At 37.6% G+C, this 16,092-nt stretch overlaps 1 protein-coding gene across 1 annotated transcript in view; it reads left to right on the plus strand.

Moving 5' to 3' along the window:
* LOC122816778 (cytochrome P450 2K1-like) overlaps positions 1–16,092 on the plus strand; it is a 525,982-nt gene that overhangs the window by 397,721 nt on the left and 112,169 nt on the right. The gene's annotated exons all lie outside the window — the stretch shown is intronic.

Genomic DNA, 16,092 nt, shown 5'->3' on the forward strand with positions numbered 1-16,092 from the left:
ATGTATTGTTGGATCTATTTCATAAGATTGAAAGACTACATAATCAAAACCAAGAAGATAGAATCTCAGAATGTCAAACCAACTTCTTCTCTGGAAGCTGGCATCATGAAAAACAGTGTTCAGGGGCAAGCCCCACTGTATCCCCATCCCCTTCATATTGTATATATCAAATATGAAATCACTCCACATCAGGGAAAGGGCAAACAACTGACCACAAAAAAAAACAGCAGCTTCCAGAGGAGAAGCTGGTTCAACATTCCAAGATTCGATCCTCTTGGTTTCGATCATATGTCTTGTGATCATATGAAATAAAACCATACAGTTCTACTACATCTGTCTGAATCACGTTTAGACAAGGTGAAAACGACCCACCTTAAAGAACTGAAATTTTGTCAGCCAAAAGTAATCATCTCAAAATACAAATCAGAGAGTTGTTGGCTATGAAAGAGGGATAAATCCTCGACTGCAGTCAAGACATTGTATGACTGGTTAGTGACCACACAATGGAAAAGTCAGTGAGGGAGAGTCAATGAATACCCATTGCTCACTCTCCCATCCTGGGGAGTAGGATTTGGAAGTAGACTGACTCATGACAATGCCAATCGTACTGCAGAGACCAGTGTACAACATATACTGCCTGGATCCTACATGTGTAACCACATTCATAAGGTGGCTTTCATCACATGGAAGCATGCACACACACACACAGAGGAAGGAGTACCAGGCCCTTGCATGTATAAACATGTACATCAGTGTTACAGATAATGTTAGGGACAGAAAATCAGACAATTCCTCATGGATGCCTAGATGATGACTGTGTCAGAACTGAATTTCACTTTGATGAATGGGAACAAATGAGCAAGGTAGTAACAACAGGGTTTGATGCTCTGCAGGAAGAAATCATGTTTTAATGCTTAGATCATAGAATTGCTATGTTACCCTACATTTTTGGAAACAGAAAATTGCTATTTCACAACAACATGATGAATCGTGTCAGAAACAGAGTTCTGCTTGGTAGATACAAAGAACTTAACCCACTGAAAGTTACCAACAGATCATGGTTCCAGATAAAAAAGGCAAAACAAAGTGCAATCCCCATGTTTAGTTTCAGGCAGTGCACTTATGATCTACTCCCATGTGCGCAACAATAAGATTAGACATTTTAAATTCTGCTTTTATAGAACTGAACATCACAGAAGTGTTTTTGAAGATTGTATGAACTGCACATGAAGGAAACATTAAATGTATGTCAGTTATTCATGGTTGTAACCTCCCATGTACCCCCAATACACTGTCACTTAAATATTCTACCTGTGAGGTTGCTCCACCATAGTGAAAGTGCCCTTTCTCTGAGGTGGCACATTCTCAGAGTTAGAATATTTTAGAAGTTGTGGTACTGGGTGGGGGGCATTTATCAGACTTCTACAAACCTTTGATTAATACTTGTTTTAACAAGCTGATGTGTCATTTATATCTACATGGAGATACCAGTTGACATAATAGTTAAGGTCTTTGCCTCCTATGCACAAAGTACAAAGTTTGATTCTGACCTCCAGCCAATGCTTGTCTGGAGTTTTCATGTTCTCCCTGTGTCTGTGTGTGTTCCTGCCACCTCCATAAAACATGCTGAGTGATTCCATTTCAAACTCACAAATGAATGGGGCTATGGGCAGCAGACTAACTGCCTTGGGCATCTACTGTGGTGCTACGCAGCATCCTCAAGAGAGGTGAACATGGATCACAGACTGCACACTGTGGCAGGGTTAGCCATTTGGCTCTAGGTGATTCAGTCATGGAGACCAAATGTTGCCATTGATATGTGGGTTGAAGACCCATGCTAATCAAATCTATGCTAGGGACCCATGTATGTGCCCCTATTGCAAGTTATACAGCTGTTGAGTGAAAATAAACCAGGAATTGCTAAACTCAATGTAGGCTTACTGACAGGAGATGGTAGAGATGAGACTGTATCCAAGATCCAAAAACAGTACTTGGGATCCAGAATTGACTTCCTCCTAGTAAGGAAAGGGCACTGAGGTATAATCAGTGATTGCAAAGTCATTCCCAGCAACAGTTGGCCCACAGCATAAACCACTGGTTGCCACATGGTCAGAGAAGGCTCTAATGTCAACAGAGATCAGACTAAAGACTGAGAAGATGCCTGGAGAGGCAGTTCAAGGAATTACTAAGGGCACTAGCACCCCAAGAAGAGGAGGAAATAGTGTCTCAAAGCAGCATGTGTGAGGACTACAGAACAAATATGTAACCAGGCCAGGTATGGTACATAAGGAAAGCTTGTGGTGGAATGCAGAAGTCCAGGAAGTCATGAAAAGAAAGACTGCAGGAAAAAATGGGAAACAGAAAAGACAGACCAGGCTAGGAAGGAATACTGATTGGATAACAAAGAAGCTAAAATAGCAAAGAATAGGGAATTGGAGGCATTCTACCAGCTTCTGGAAAGTAACTCAGTAGGTGGCACAAAGAAACTATATAAGGTTGCAAGACAAAGACAGTAAGATAAAGAGACACCCTTCATAAATGCCAGTAACAACCAGCTCACCAGTCCACAAGACATTAAAGGCAGATGGAAGGAGTACTTCCAGTAGCTTCTAAAGGAATAAATCCCACAGAAGCTGTAATTCCACAGACACAGCCTATGATGAGAGAAGTAGAGGAGCCCAAATTAGAAGAAGTAAGAGATAGCACTAAGGAAAATGAAGTCAGGGAAAGCAGCAGGCTCAGGTGAGATCACAGCAGGTTTGATAAAGATGCTGGGTGAGATAGGGGAAAAATGGCTCCTGAGGGTACTCATAGCAGTGTGGAGGGAAAGGTGTATCCGGAATGACTGGAGAATAAGCATACTCCTGCCAGTGTGTACAGGAACAAAGGGAACATCTGCGACTGTGGGCACATTTAATCAAATCATTACCATATGGAGAGTTTAAGAGAATTTACCAGAATACTTCTGATGTTGGGCTTAAAGATGTATTTTTAAATGAGGTTTATAATAGATTAAGCTCACGAGGTTATTCTGATACTGTTCTAGTAGAGGCTTATAATAGAATTCAGAATAAATAGAATAAAGTTGGCTACAGGTGTTTGAATGTATATGGGGATGACAGAAAAGGGAATAAAAAAGAGGAGAGGTTGTTTTTTGTGACAGGATATTTCCCATTTTCAAACATCTTGGCGAAAGTTATTAATGAACTGTGGTATATGGTCTCAGAGGATGTGACTGTAGGACATATTTTTCCTAAACATATAATTTTTGGCATGTGGCAGGGTTAAGAATTTAAATGGTTGTAAAATCAGTGGTCGACTATATAAGGTCAGAGAGGTCTTTCATTGTAACTCTCAGGGTGTTGTATATATCATTGGATGTGGCTGTTAGGACACCAAGTGATATATTGAGCAAACCAAGAGAAAGATGAAGGTTAGGATAATGAAACATTTGGAAGATATAAGAAGGCGGAATGCTAATAGTCCTGTTGCTGATCATTTTATGTCTGTACATGGGGGTTCTGAGACTATTTTTTTTTTTTATGTGTTGGTACATCCATTTATGAAGTATGGGGGTTGTTTCAAGGATGAACTTAATAAAGTGGAATGCAGAATGATTATACATTTTACAACACTTCACCCTAGGGGAATGAACATTGATAGTAATTTAACTTTGTAACTGGAAATTTATAAACTAAGTATTATTTTTGAAGAAGATATTTGTTAATATAAACTATGTTAGGAATAGTTGTTATATATATATGCATATAAAATATTTATATTGTATACGTTTTTTTTCAAATGTTCATTGTCTGTATAAGTGGGGATTTGTTTTTAAAAATGTGTGGAGAATATTTTTGTACAGATGAATTGGTTAATTGAATAATTAACCATTTGCAATAGCACTTGGTGGGTGTATAAATAGGGTGGCTGTTTGATGTTTGAATTATTCCTTAAAAGGCGAAAAGCCGAGGTACCAGAATAAATTTTCACTGGTTTATTATACTTTGCCTCTTAGTGGATTTTTGGTGAAACTGCTTCCAGCCTCTTTGTGTTTTTTATTCTATTGGTGTTTGTGTTTCTACTAAATGCCAGTAACAAACTGCTCACCAGTCCACAAGACATCAAAGGCAGATGGAAGGATACTTCCTGTAGCCTCTAAATGAAGAAAACCCCACAGAAGCTATTGCCACAGACACAGCCTATGATGAGAGAAGAAGAGGAGCCCACATTAGAAGAAGAATGAACAGCACTAAGGAAAATGAAGTCAGGGAAAGCAGCAGGCTCGGATGAGGTCACAGTAGGTATGATAAAGATGCTGGCTGAAATAGGGGAGAAATGGCTCCTGAGGGTACTCATAGCAGTGTGGAGAGAAAGGTGTATCCCAGATAACTGGAGAATAAGCATACTCCTGCCAATGTACACAGTAACAAAGGGAACATTTGTAACTCTGGGCAGTACAGAAGAGGTATCAAACTCCTGTAACATTGCATGAAAGTTCTGGAGAGGGTGATGATAAAAGGATACACAGAGTAGTACAAAATAAGATTCAGAGGGTTTATGTTCAGCTACCAAATTGGAATAAACACAAATCATAAAACACCAAAAGAAAACCTTTCAACAAGACAATCAGCAAAGCAGAACATCAGTGAAAAAAATACATTGAATGGCCATTGCTGATCAACATTACACACAAAAACAAACAGGGTGGGGGGCTGCTATATATACCAACACTGAGATCACACTACAGTGGGGAAAAGGGAAAATGTAAAAGGTTTCCCTTCACTTACCTCATGTATCGCATTACTTCCTGGTTGTTGGCCAACTATGGCCACTCGATTTAATTTTTTTCAATGCTGTTCTACTTCGCTGATTGTGCCATTCAAAGTTTTTCTTTTGGTGTTTCTTGGTTCGCATTTATTCCAGTTCAGTAGCTGAACATAGACCCAGATTCAGATCAGCATGCAGCACAACTGACTCAGTGTTTGCAGTGAGACAGATAGTTGAGAAGAAGCTAGAGATGACACAGTAAAGTTTGGATGGTGACTGTTTCTCCAGCCTTTGTGTGTTTTTTTGGTTTCTTATCAGTTTTTACTGCTTCAAGCAGTGGAGTGTTTTATACATAGATGAGAAAAGAGTCCAACTAGGCATTCCTAGACTTGGGAGAATATGACAAGGTCCCAAGAAAGCTGATTTTGGCAGTACAGCAGTGGTTCATATTCCGAGAAACATTGGTAGAATGGTTATGTACAAGAACCCAATGACTCAAGTATGAACAGTCCTCTCACTCAAAGAGGGGTTCCTAGTGGGAGTGAGTGTACATCAGGGTTCAGCTCTGAGACACTGGTGATGGTCTACATTTGCAAACAGGTCAGAGGAGACAGATCAACAAAGTTGCTGTATGGAGATGATGTGGCATTACTGGCGGACTCTGAGCAAAAACTTCAGCAAATGATAGGGGAATGGAATGGAAAACTGAAGGGATATGGGATGAAACTAAGTGCAGATAACACACTGGTAATGACAACAAATTGGGGAAATCAGAAGAAGATGAGAATTGAAACAGAAGGAAAGATAGTGGAATAGCTTAATAGCTTCAAGTATTTGTGAGGGTGGCTGAGGAGAAAGGAAGTCTGAATGAAGAGGCCAAAGCTTGAATCTGAGGGGCTGCAGCCAACAGGCATAGAGTGTCAGCCGTAGTGTATGACAGAAGAATGCCAAAGAAACTGAAAAATAAGGTCCACAAAACAGTGGAGAGACCAGTACTACTGTATGGTGCAGAAACCTGGGCAGTAAAGGCAGAGCAGATGATGAAGCTTGAGGTGATGGAAATGAAGTGCCTGAGACAGGTGGTAGGATGCACACTGTGGGACAGACAAAGAAATGAGGACATAAGAGGAGAAGCCAAAGTAACTCCAATTGCAGAAACGTTCAAAGAGAATGGATTGTGGTGGTTCAGGCACATGTGCAGAAAAGTAAAAGAAAATCTGGTGAGGAATATTTGGGACAGACAGGAAGAAGGCAAGAGGAAATGAGGGTGTCCAGCAAAGAGGTAGATGGATTATGTTCAAGAAGATCTGCGACAGTCAGGCATGAGTGTCAAAGAAGGCAGGAGTGTAGCACTGAATTCAGGTTGAGAGAGACGGTGACAGTTAACATGACACCTAGAACCCATGTAGAAAAAAATGGGAAAAAAGGGGGTTGATGATGATGATGATATGTATATGTATATGTAAATGCATATGTATATGTATATTTATATGCATATGTATATTTATATGTATATGCGGGTCTACTTCGAATAACCGAACCGCCACTTCACTGACACCCAGAAGATCGAGACGGAACGACCGAACAGGTAGGTGATCGAAAAGGCAATATTCCGACAGCCAAAAGACCGACAATGGCAACGTGTGAGCGTGATCTGGTAAGTGTGCGATAGTGACTGATTTAGGATTGTGGAGCGGACAGATAAGTGTACGATAGTGAGGGATTTTAGGTTAGGGTGTGGGAAAGGTGAGTGTGCGGTAGTGTCGGACTTAGGGTTCCGGTAAGGTAAGTGTGTGATAGTGACGTAGTGTAGTGTAGGGAAGGGTTGAGTGTGTTAGGGTTAGTATGCGGGTGGAGTGAGTGTGCGATAGTGACGGGCTTAATGTTTTAGGGTGGGTTAAGTGAGTTAGGGTTAGGGTGCAGGTAGGGTAAGTGTCCGATAGTGACGGTGTTGAGGTTTAGGGGTGGGTTAAGTGAGTTAGGGTTAGGGTGCGGGTTGGGTAAGTGTGCGGTAGTGTCGGACGTTAGGGTTAGGGTTTAGGTTAAGGTTAGTGGATATGTTATTGTGTGCAATGTGTAGTTTACATTTTTTGTGTCGGTGTAATGGTGTTCGGTTTTTTGAGTTGTTGGTGTTTGTCGGTGTTGTGTGTTTTCGGTTGTTTGGGGTCGGTAAATTGTGTGTCGGTGAATCGGAAGTTCGGTTATACAAAGTAGACCCGTATATGCATATGCATATGTATATGCATATATATATATATATATATATATATATATATATATATATATATATAAATATTTATATATATATATATATATATATATATATATATATATGTATATGTATATGTATATGCAGATGCAGTGTTAGTTTGTATATTCTCTGGGGTATTCTGTTTCATCTTTCTAATTTCAACAGTTCTGTCTTTTGGCTATTCCAGTTTGACCAATTGAAATACAGTAGGCAGTGATTTGGCCAACATACACACACATTTTCTTAGAACCTACAGAAAAATCAGTATATAAATTTGACTTTAACTGTATGATTGACTACCTGATCAGATTAATACCGATAACAAAAATGGTTACACAAATTTCTGCATAATGTGTTTTGCATGTTCAGAAGTATCACACTCAAGACAAATGGGATCTTTGACATTAGGGTCCATGACGATAACACTAACTTGCAGGTCCTGTATAGGAAATGCTCTTAAAAATTCTATCACATAATTTAGATAAATCAGTAAGTTAGGTAAGAATCTCTTTTGAAATGTCCATGGTAAGGACAGCCGAGAACTCCATAAGCAGCTGCTGTCCAGGACCCCCAGACAGGACACTCCCAGACCCCATTCATGTTTGGAGCAGAGATGATGGGAACAGCGGTAATGGATGCTATGGCATTCTCACACTCTGGGCCGTTAGTATGGTTTGACAAAGTTCCAGAAAGTCAAGCTGTTTTCAGTGGCAGCTCTTTTTAACATATCTTTATTAATTTATTTTCTTAGATACTACATTTATCAGTAAGAAATTGTACAAAATAACAACATTTCAAATGGTAGAAAACAATCCATCTTGCAACAAAAAGGAAATCAGAATGCAACGACCCCAACCTTTTGCTGCTTAATTAAATATTTGAAAGGTGTTCAAATTTCATAGCCTCTTTAAATAAAGACCACCATTATGATAAAAGAAAAGAGCTTGCTGGAATTGATTAATGTCACTGAATAAACAGAATGTGTTTTGTGATAATGGATGCCAGGAAGATTTCCTTAATGTAAAGATTACTTTGGAGTCCAGAATCAAATAATTAAGATGCATAAAAACATAACCTTAATGAATAAAACAGAATTCAGCATGTTTTTTCCCCACCAAGTGTTCATTTTTGGATAAGATCATCACATATTAACACATGAGCCGTTACAACCACAATCATGCCAACACAATATTGAAATCTAAAAAGACAAATCTGTTTGTTTTTTAGGAATTCAATAGGCTTAACAAAATAATGGCTGTATGATTTTTTTCCTAGGCAGCTTGATCAGAAATTTATTTGCAATGCACATTTGGCTAAGGTTGAGTAAATGTATTTGTTCATGGTTTCCAGTATTGAACAATTGTGAATGGTTCTTCTGAGAGAAAAATTAGGGTGTTAGTTAATGACTTGTTTTCAGGGATAGATCTTTGTATGTGAGTGTCATGGCATAAAGTAGAAGACTGGCATCAACATGACATCAGAGGCACATCAATTAACTATATTCAGAAAATAACACAAATCAGTAGCATTAGCAGAGAGTTAAAAGAGGGCAGGAAAATGGAAAGAGGTACTTTGGATAGTATGAATATTTAGCTGATCCTGTTGTAGTGTCTGTTAAGTTTAAACTTAATGCAAGAAAGAGAGGAAATGTCTTTAGTCTGTGCCATTTAGCAAGTCTGACACAAACAGGACAGTTTGCACTTCAGTTTATGGTGAGCATCTGTGCCGGGATTGAAGATAAGTCACAGCAGGATGGTGTAATCCATATGCAATGAAGCTTTTGCAGCCACCATTACCAGTTACATATGAAGCTTACCTTGTCCTGCCTAAACAAAAGGAACAGTGGGTGGGAAAGAGATTCATGGTGTGTACGATCTAGGATATTAGGAAATGACAGCAGTACTGCATTATACTAGCAGATAATCAGTTGCACTCACATAATTGACAGAGTCTGAGTGGAGGCTGATGTAGTCGTTTACTTATTTTGTGTAAGTTATGCAGACATGTCCACAGGAAGGTCATTTGTATATACATTCTCAGTAGTGTTTCATATACTACACTTCCTCTCACTTTAGATATTTAATTGAGGAAGCAAGCTCGTAATATTTAAGTATTCATATTTGATTTCAGCTCAAGGGTGCATTTCCAAACATATATACAGGCAATAAGTGTATTTTACAGTACTACAAGTTTTGTTTTTACATTCACAAATGTAATTTTTTTTGCAGGTTCAGTCTCTGAGAGTGTATCTGCAAGTACTACTGGAACTAGGCCAGTGTCCTAGGCAGGCCCATTAGGTGACTTCCCTGCTGACATACAGTGCCCTGTCTAGGACTCTGGCCCATCGGCACTGAAGTATTCCAACCCTGGAGTATGAAACAGGCCATCATCATATCTTTTGGTATGGCACTGTTCAGTCATTACCCTTACAGCATAGATGACTTCTATCTGTCTTTGGGAATCGCACTCTTGAGTCATCGCTCTTGGGGTACAGGTGCCATCTATCTGCATGGGTACAGCACTGTTTATTCATCCCCCTTGGAGTACAGATCCCATCCATCTGCTTGGGTATGACACTGTTTATTCATCCCACCCAAAGTACATAAGCCATCCATCCATTTTTAGATATGGCAATGTTCAATCATACTCTTTGAAGGGGTCTATATTACCAGATCGAAAACCCGTTTCAGAAAACACCACAGGACCGACACGTGTAGCGTGAACTATGGTAATGGTGAACATTCAAAACCGCAAAACACGAAATGTCAAAGAGTCATGGTTGGCCCATCTGTGGTATAGCTCCGTAAGGTAAGTGTGCGATAGTTACGGACTTTAGGGTTAGGGTGCAGGTTAAGGTAAGTGCATACATAGGTAATGTATGTAAGGTTTAGTGTAGGGTTAGAAGTAGGGTTTGTTAAGTGTATGTGTGTGGATTATTTAACAAACAAAAATCCAGAAGAACAGTGCAAACAAAACACTAGTAAATGATCCACAAAAAGCACTGTGTAGAGGAGAAGCCAAGCACCGGACAGCTGAAGTTAAAATTCCAAATTTATTAGATGAACCAAACACAAACGTGAAACGCTAGCCCAACACAATGTGTTTTTCGTCAGTACATCAGACTTCATCAGACAAAGAAAAATATTTTCAAACCACATATATATAGTAACAGAAATTCAAATGATCCAATAAAAAAGCATCTCATAAATATATAATGTGAATTGTAAAATGGTTTCGTGGTATACACATTATGAAATAAACCTAAGACCAAGTCAATATTAATATAATTAATATATTACAATAAAGTAAAATAAAATAAAATAATACCTTCACAAAAGGATTTTTGAATCCAGATCTAGTGTAAAATATAAATAATTGTAACAAATGAATTAAAACTTATAAAGAAAAAAGTATTTCAAACTACTCTATTATAAAAGTTATTGCAACACTCCCACCTAGTGACCAAAATGGAAATAACATGAATTGCAGGAATACCATTCCACATTAAACTAAATGTGACCATATTTTCATATAGTTGTGTATGTATTATATAAATTACGTTAAAATATATTAAAATGTATTGAAAATGAATTAAAAATATTCTAAAAATATATATGTTAGAATGTGCAAATTTTGTGGAGACAGAAACACAATAAATAGAGTCAATAAATAAATGCATAAATAAATATATATATATATATATATATATAACAAGAGGTAAAATTACCTTAAAAATCTATTTGAATCTATTAAAATATCCATTGTTCATTACATTATTGAATAATTGTGTATCTACAAAATATAAAAATATATAAATAAATTCTATATCAAATGTATATAAAATATGTTAATGTGAAAATTAATATTGAAATTAATGTCAGCATGTGAGTTAGATGGTGAACCATTAAAGTCTAGGAGCCCTCATCTTTAAAACTGGTGCAAGGGAAACATAGATAGTAATGTATGTAAGGTTTAGTGTAGGGTTAGAAGTAGGGTTTGGTTAGTGTATGTATGTATGTATGTGTTTTATTTATTATGTTTGGGTATGTAGTATGTAGCGCGCAGTGGTGTTGGCCGACTATGACGATTCGAGATTTGAAATTTTGCTGTTTAGGGGGTTCAGTGTATTTGCAGTTCACGCTATACGTGTCAGTGTTGTGGTGTTCACTGAAACGGTTTTCAATCTGGTAATATAGACCCCTTTGGACCACATAGGCCATCCATTTGTCTGTGTATAGTACTGCCCTTTCATCCCACTTGGGGTCCAGATACCATCCATCTGTCTAGGTATGGCACTGTCTAATCATCCTCTATGAGATACAGATGCCATCCATCCATTTTTTGTTATGACACTGTTCAGACCCCCCCCCCCACTTGAGATACAATTGCTGTCTATTCATCTATTTATTCATCTTTGGATACATTACTTTTCTGTCACCCTCTCCCCAGGTTCAGATAGTATCCATCAGTCATCAGATCCAGCACTGTTCAGTCACTCCCCTCCCCAGTATAGATGTCATTCATCCTTGAAAATAAATTAATCTCCAACTTCTCCTCTCTGTTGCCTTCAAAGTACAGTCTATATCCCCCCACCCTGTATAACTCTGAATGGTACTAAAAACACTCTCTGACACCTAAACCATTAGGTTTATGGATCCAGAAAACATACTATGCTATTTCCTTGTCAGTTCGGAACACTTTCTATCAAGCCATCATTTTAAAGTATTCATTTACAGCCTATACTCTGGATCTGGATCAGACACCTGGAGAGCAGCTATAGTGGTTCTCGTCCACAAGGTAGACCTCACCACAGACACTGAAAACAACAACAGCATAATTTGCAAGGCAATGTAATACATTGTCATCATCATCATCATCATCATCATCATGGCAATCATAGCCTGGCCAGGATATAGGGAACCTAACAATCCCCAGAGCCCTAACCAATCTTGCTTTATAAAAGGTACCACATGCTTATTTAACCTGGTTCACCTATTTGAATGAGTCATAGAAGGATGAAATGAGGATAACACATGGCTTACCCTCATTATGGTAAGACTTCTGACTCTATACCCCACTTTGGTATCATTCACAAACTGATCAAACTCAGTATAAATCTCTATATAACTCATTAGATTTATTAGTATCAATGGAATAGAATCTTCCAAGAGACCGATAACCAGTGTTGTACCCAGGCCTGTGTTTTGGGACCACTTCAGTTTAGTATCTACTTCCCTGCTATCAAATTTGACACTAAAGGCCTCTTGCTGACTGCAAGCTTGGTGCCATCATCAACTCCCCTAAAAATACTCTGATCCTCCAACACAGCCTAACTCAGACAAACTTATATTGTCAGGATCATTGCCTGAAACAGTATGCCAGTAACTCATCATACAATTTGACAGGCAGGAAATTTTTCACACCTACTACCTAAACAATTCCCCCTTAAAACAAACACTGCATTTAGAGACCTTGTCATCATTATAGATAACTTACTTTCCTTTTACCACCATTTATATGCTCTCATTAAGAAAGCCTTCTGCAGTGTCTGATTACTAAAGGCATCTGCGCTCAATCAAAAGTGGTCATAATTCCCATTCACTGGTCCTTCATTAGGCCAACACTGGAGTGAAAAGTACACCTTGGTATGTACCTATCCAAACACTTAACCTAACTTGAAAACAAAAAGGGTGGTTTCTCACTAGCCCAATCTCAGGTATAAGTGCTTTTTGTTATCCAGAGCATATGAAAACTGTGTTTCCTTTCTCTGTCTCCTATAGATTCATAGAGATAATCAATGCTTGGTCTACAAAGCTGTAAATGATCCAATCCTGCATGGTCAACTACATATTTGCAAAACTGGTAAGATTACAAACAAAAGATCAAGGGACCTAAAGCTATATAGCAATATAAATTGGACACAGTGTAACAGATTTAAAATAGATCCAACACCAACAGAAATGTGAATATCCTGAACGTGACCAATAAGTGTTCCAACTCCTTCAAGTAATAATGAAATTTATTCCAAACACTTAAAACATGGCACTAACATTAAAAGCGGTACTGACATAAAAAATAACTGATACGAAAATAAGATGATGTTAAGCGCTTTCACTCACTACGTGAGCTTCTTCAGATCATCAGAATCAGCTGTGTCAGCTTGTTTAAATACAAAATTTGGCGCCATAAATCAGATTTATTTATTTTATTTTACATTTGTTTACCGGGCTAGTCCAACTGGATACATGTCCATTTTCAGTGGAGGCCTGGGGAGAAAAGCTCCAGTTACACAGCATCATAGAGACATACAAAAACATTCAATAACATTTAGATTTTACATTTATAGAACAGACATTATAAAACAACATTTTGAACATTGCAAGGAAAAAGTTTGGCAATAATATTAATATGGCGTAATACCTCTGCAGTTACCAAAAATTAGAATAAGACAGAAAAAAATGGCTAATAGAGTTACAGATAAGAAGTAATACTCAGGGAGAAGAGTGCAAAGAAGAAGGAGGAGGGGTAGTTATAAGGAATGGTTAGAAGTAGAGATTTATATACTCAGGGGGAGAGTGCAAAGAAGAAGGAGGAGGGTTAGTTATAAGGAATGGTTAGAAGTAGAGATTTATATACTCAGGGGGAGAGTGCAAAGAAGAAGGAGGAGGGGTAGTTATAAGGAATGGTTAGAAGTAGAGATTTATATACTCAGGGAGGAGAGTGCAAAGAAGAAGGAGGAGGGTTAGTTATAAGGAATGGTTAGAAGTAGAGATTTATATACTCAGGGAGGAGAGTGCAAAGAAGAAGGAGGAGGGGTAGTTATAAGGAATGGTTAGAAGTAGAGATTTATATACTCAGGGAGGAGAGTGCAAAGAAGAAGGAGGAGGGTTAGTTATAAGGAATGGTTAGAAGTAGAGATTTATATACTCAGGGGGAGAGTGCAAAGAAGAAGGAGGAGGGGTAGTTATAAGGAATGGTTAGAAGTAGAGATTTATATACTCAGGAGGAGAGTGCAAAGAAGAAGGAGGAGGGGTAGTTATAAGGAATGGTTAGAAGTAGAGATTTATATACTCAGGGGGAGAGTGCAAAGAAGAAGGAGGAGGGCTAGTTATAAGGAATGGTTAGAAGTAGAGATTTATATACTCAGGGGGGAGAGTGCAAAGAAGAAGGAGGAGGGTTAGTTATAAGGAATGGTTAGAAGTAGAGATTTATATACTCAGGGGGGAGAGTGCAAAGAAGAAGGAGGAGGGTTAGTTATAAGGAATGGTTAGAAGTAGAGATTTATGGTAGAGAATAATATTTTGATTGGTGACAGGTAGTTAGAGAAAAAACAAAAAAAACAAATGGTTAGTCAGGGTTGTTACAAGAGCATAACCAGTGATCAGAGAGGAAAAGTTTTAGGTTAGTTTTAAATAGTGGGAGCGAGGTAAGGGTAGTGAGGTCATTTGGTAATTGATTCCATAAATCAATCTTAAAGTAACAGACAATTTTGACTTCCTTATGACAATTGAAATCTTGTCTTTGCCAATATAACTATTAAAGTGACTAGACATTAAAAATATAAATGTTAAAATAAAATTGTATGGAAGTTTTTTACTACTAAAACCATTAAAAACTCTCTATAACAAAGGTCTGTGTATGTTTATAATAAAGTGCTTGTATGCATGAGAACTCATCCTATAAATAATGTATAAAATGATTAAATACGTATAGTATAAAATATAGATCTGTATAGTTAGACAAGATGATTTCATCAATAAGTACTTATCTGTAATATATTATATGTTGCTATACGAATATAAAAATATTAATTTAAAATGTGATATATTAATTCTGCCTTTAAATGTATACATATATATATATATATATATATATATATATATATATTAACCTCCTTACATTAAATAATTCCTTTTGTGTTAATGATGTTGACAGTTTTTAATACTTCTAAACAGAAGATGATGATTAAAGATACATAAGGATTCCAATGACCCCCCCATTTAGACCAATTGTTTCAGGAAACAAATCTAAAACATATTATATAGGTAAATATATTGACATCAAATTAAAACATATATACAATAAGATTACTCATATGGTCAAAGATTCCTGGGAATTTTTAAGCCTGTTCCCCATACATAAATGGAATGAAGAATGTATTTTTGTCACCATAGATGTTATAGATTTATTTTCAAGTATACCTAAAGAAGACGGATTGGACGCCTTTTGTAACAGTATTTACAAATATTCAGAGTTAGAATGGGATGAAATCAGAGTCATCTTGGAATGTATGTCTATGGTATTAGAAAATAATTTTATATATTTTGAGGGAGAATACTTTAAGCAGACCCAAGGTGTGGCAATGGGGGGCTGCTTGTGCCCCCATGTATGCCAATTTAGTCATGCTTGATTATGAAGAAACAATGTTATTTACAAGTCCATATTTCAAGAAAATTCTCCATTACTCTAGATTTTTAGATGATATACACATTCTATGGGGAGACACCTAGGAAGAATTGGAGTTATTTATCGAATATCTTAATAGTAGTAGTAAGTATCTGAAGTTCACTCATTCAATGAGCAAGGATGGGCTAGCTTATTTAGATACTTACACAAATACAAAGGAGCAATTGAAAAAGAAAGCTCGAATCCTTGGTAATACGTAATACACTTTATTCCACAGAGACTCCTATTCCTTCGAACACATTAACGCTGTACAGAAATATATCCTGCGTTTTCGTTTCAAGTGACTTCCTCAGATGAAGAAAACTGAATGCATACCTTCTTGAATTAAAAGTCCCCTGTACATTAACAAATGTAATTTTTTTTGCAGGTTCAGTCTCTGAGAGTGTATCTGCAAGTACTACTGGAACTAGGCCAGTGTCCTAGGCAGGCCCATTAGGTGACTTCCCTGCTGACATACAGTGCCCTGTCTAGGACTCTGGCCCATCGGCACTGAAGTATTCCAACCCTGGAGCATGAAACAGGCCATCAACATATCTTTTGGTATGGCACTGTTCAGTCATTACCCTTACGGCGTAGATGACTTCTATCTGTCTTTGGGAATCGCA

Source organism: Protopterus annectens, chromosome 12.part0, assembly GCF_019279795.1.
Source record: "Protopterus annectens isolate FY-2018-M chromosome 12.part0, PAN1.0, whole genome shotgun sequence".
Taxonomy (NCBI): domain Eukaryota; kingdom Metazoa; phylum Chordata; order Ceratodontiformes; family Protopteridae; genus Protopterus; species Protopterus annectens.